The following is a 3,971-nucleotide window of genomic DNA, read 5'->3' as shown; positions in this document are numbered from 1 at the left end:
CATGCACTTCAATTGAGCCCCTATCTCGCCGCTGCGGAAGGACGGCGATTGCAGACATGGAGGACGCGACATTGCGAAGCACAAAAGATAACGGCGTCCTCGTGAAACAATGCACCGCCGCAGCACTTCAACGGAAAAAATGGATGCTCTTTCCTCGCTAGCGTTGATGATACGTATCGAGTTTTACGCTTCAGGCTCGCTCCTATAGTTTGGCTGGGAGGTCTTCCGACAAATTTGGATTGATCGCCTGAAGTTCTTTCACGAACAATGGAACCCTTAATCACGCAGGCGAATAGTCACAGCGATGCAGTCAAATCTATCAAACCCATGAACAAAAGCTTCTAGCAGCAGAGCGCGTTATTCGACCAATATTTGCTGCTCGTACGCGTTTTAGATGTACCGCTAGTGTAGTGCTGATTGACTGATGACATTTCATGGCCTAGAGAAAAAACGGGTGCCGCGCGGAGTCGTGGCACAAGGCTTAACATTCATTTTGAGAAAAGTCTGAGCCACATGGGCATTGTTACTAACTGGCTTCATGTAGCCTCCGCAAGTCTTTGACACTGCGCTATAGCGACACACAGCACAGTGGAGGCTGTATCAATGGCATAAACTCAAACAGGAATCAAAGTCAAAGTGCATCTGTACTCTCACATTCACGAAGCGTTAATCCTGGACCGGTCAATCTTCAAATTATCGTTCTACGCGGAACTTGACTGCAGTAAGGCCACACAACAGCCTAGAGTCGTGAAAAAAACAGTGATATTTATCAGTTTAAGCAAAGTTCACTTGTTTCTTGTATCTTATTTTACATGTGTCAGGGTCAGCAAATCTGCTGCCACATCAGTCAAAATGCACAGAAGTGACACCATGCGCTTAAGTATTTTAATAACTGCAACAATCACCTTGTATACAGCACTCACAACACTGCCTTTCAGATCTTTTGTTCCCGTGCTGTATCGGAGTGTCAGTACATCACATAAACACTTGGTCTGCCTAATGGCAGTGAAATGCCGGTGCAGTCTCGGCAGTCACCGGAAGACAGGTCCTTATATTACAATGAACTTCTGTGACCAACACTACTGCTGGCCGCATGCGTACTCCAGAGCCTGGAAAAGCCCATCCCTCAAACACATTATTGCTCACAACACATGCACATTTCCTAATGCCCGTCCTAATGAAAATGCACAATTTTCCTGGAATGTACCCTGCCTGATTTTTTGCGGGTGGTTCAGAAAAGTTCCCTCCTTTCAGGTAAGTACATATGAAAGCTCTCCTGGTCATTCCTGTACACAACCGTGGTTAAAAGTACTGTTTAGAAGCAGTCACGCTTACACAAAAGCACTACATAGTGAAATTTTCTTTCTATATCTTTGAAATCTGCTGCCCATATGAGAACGATGAACAAGTGCACAGATTTACGGTGCAATGCCACGCTGCTCTCGGTCACTTTCACCATTTGGTTCTTTACATGGTTAATTTGTTTGCTGTACACGATGATGCAACCACTCAGGTTTTCACAAGTGCACAGTAAATGTGTATGCAGTAGAGGTTAGTTCACATTAGGTGAAACAACATGCAAGAACAACTTGCGTCATTTGGAATGTGCAAATGAAGATGACAAATTGATCGCTGGACAACAAAAATGTAGTCGCTTGCACATAAAACAAACACTGGTGTATAAGTGTGCATAACACATTATGTATACTATGTATATGTATGTACAATCCTCAGGTGATCCTAATGTACAGCGTGTTCCACATCTCAGGTGAACACCTCATTAGTATTCAAAACCTCACAGAAATTGATGTTTAATACATGATTAGGAAAATCATTCCTGGCGTTTGTCGACACCGTGATCAGACGTCATATGATGTACATTGCCGTCGTGAAGTAGGATAAACACTGTTTTACCAGTTTGAATACTAATGATGTGTTTCCTGTAAGATGTGTCAACCCTGTACATATACCTTGGCACTCCTCTGGTAGCCCTTTGTCTCACTTGCGATAAATGCAAGCTGCTTGACAACCTGTAAATTCGTCTAAAGCACGATTATCGTGAGGATGGAAGTTCTAAACATTTTGGGGCAAGTCTCACCAGCCCCAAACAACAGGCAGTCAGTCGTTGTCCATAAAAAAACAATAACAATGACTAGTTTAGAGACATTCGAGCTGTCTTCCGAGATCCGAGTCGAAGGAACTCGTACTTGGTGACCCTGAGCAGACACAACCAGCAAGAACATCGGACGCCATGACCATGTAGAACACGGTGTTCCAGCCGTACTGCGAACGAGTCCCGCTATGAGAGGGCCCCACTGCAGCTCCTATGGAACCCGTGCCGTCGATGATGGCCGTGACCGTTGCCAGCGCCTTGGCACTGCCAGTCACCGTCGGGTGGGTGCCGAGCTCCGCCGAGACGGCGGTTGTGATGAGCGCGTACGGCCGTTAATTAGAAGGCCCGCTAAACTCTGGAGGACCAGGTTCATGGTGAGGCTGACGCTTCCGTAGTGCTCGAAAACAAACATCATGGGGACGGCGGCCATTAGGAAGAACGACGCAGGTGATGGCGCTGGCACCCACTTCGATCGGACAGGTAGCCGGCCAGAATGCCCCCCACGATGCCTCCGAAGTCGAACGCGGTCGATATGAACGCCGAGCTCGAGGAACTGAACGTCGTGGAGCGTGGATGTAGAAGGGTATCCAGAAGAGGAACGTGTAGCTGACCAGCTTGGCGAAGAACAGTGCCAGCGAAAAGTCGAGTACTCCGGGGATGGCCAGTGCCTGGACCAAACGTCACGGGCTTTCTTCTCGCTTTCCTTCTTGAGTCTCCTCTCCAGCAGATACCGCTGTTCGTCCTCGTTCAGGGTGCCGCTCGCGTAGTTTTCGTCTTCTCGTCAATCGCTGGGCACGTCTTCCGGCCGAACGACCGCGGACGAGAGGGACGTCTGCAACGACGCCGAACTGCGCCGCGGCGTGTCGCATCCGACCTCTTCAGGGTAAGGCGTGAGGAAGAGCACCACGAAGACGCCGACGAGACCGCATATGGCAGCCGGCACGACGAACGAGAGGCCCCAGTCGCGGTTGACGAAGGCACCGGCGATGTAGGCGCCCAGTATGTTCCCGACCGACGTGTGCGCGTTCCAGACGCCGAAGATGAGACCGCGCTTCTTCTTTCCGAACCAGTTGCCGACGCACGTCACCACGCTGGGGCCAGCCGGTGCTCTGGAAGGCGCCGCCAGCAGTTGCACGACAAAGTAGAAGGCGAACGAGTGGATGCCCAGGCTGTAGCCCATGCCGAATATGTGCGTGGTGAGCGCGCTCAGGAGCATGCCCAGCCCGAGGAAGTAGCGCAGGTGCATTCTCTCCGCGACAAAGCCGCTCAAGAACATGCACGCGGCGGTACGTGAAGAGGTAGATGGAGTCGAGGTAGGAGAAGAGGCGCGGAGCGTCGTCACCGTCGAAAGGGGCCCAGTTGCACCACGTCTGGCTGTGTTCTCGGTAACGACGATCGAGGCGTCGGGCGTGGCGTACCGACAGTCCTGGTGCAGCACGGACTTGACGATGCTCAGGGGCCGCCGCGTCATGTGGTAGCAAGTGTAGGCCAAGAAAGTGGCCACGAGCACGAAGCCGCGGTAGTAAGCGAGCCTCCTTTCGGCCGTAATGGAATCACAGCACTTACGGAATGTCAGCTGAAGTAGCCGAAGTCCCAGCGGGGCCCCCGTCGACGCCATCGATCGCTGGATGTCATAAACGCGACCGCCGCTGCTTTCAGGCGCGAGTGAAGTCGCCAGCTGCTTCCTCGCGATTTCTAGTCCTTCGCAGTCACGAGGAGGACTGGCATGGCTTTTCGATGCGATAAACACGGACTTCGGGGGCTCGGCTGATTGCGGTTATCTGTCCGTCCGTCCGCGGGATCGTAGAGTTCGCACTTAGCTGTCAGCGGAGTCAGCTGCGCACGGCACAAAGGCGAA

The 3,971-nt window shown here is 51.4% G+C and overlaps 1 pseudogene; it reads right to left on the bottom strand.

The window, feature by feature from the left end:
• Positions 1–1,957: 1,957 nt before the first annotated feature.
• LOC119402259 (glucose-6-phosphate exchanger SLC37A2-like) lies at positions 1,958–3,731 on the bottom strand (annotated as a pseudogene).
• Between the last annotated feature and the right edge of the window lie 240 nt (positions 3,732–3,971).

The sequence above is a fragment of the Rhipicephalus sanguineus genome, chromosome 8, assembly GCF_013339695.2.
Source record: "Rhipicephalus sanguineus isolate Rsan-2018 chromosome 8, BIME_Rsan_1.4, whole genome shotgun sequence".
Classification (NCBI taxonomy): Eukaryota; Metazoa; Arthropoda; class Arachnida; order Ixodida; family Ixodidae; genus Rhipicephalus; species Rhipicephalus sanguineus.
The sequence above is the reverse complement of the archived record's forward strand: the minus strand, read 5'-3'. Positions and strand labels throughout refer to the sequence as shown.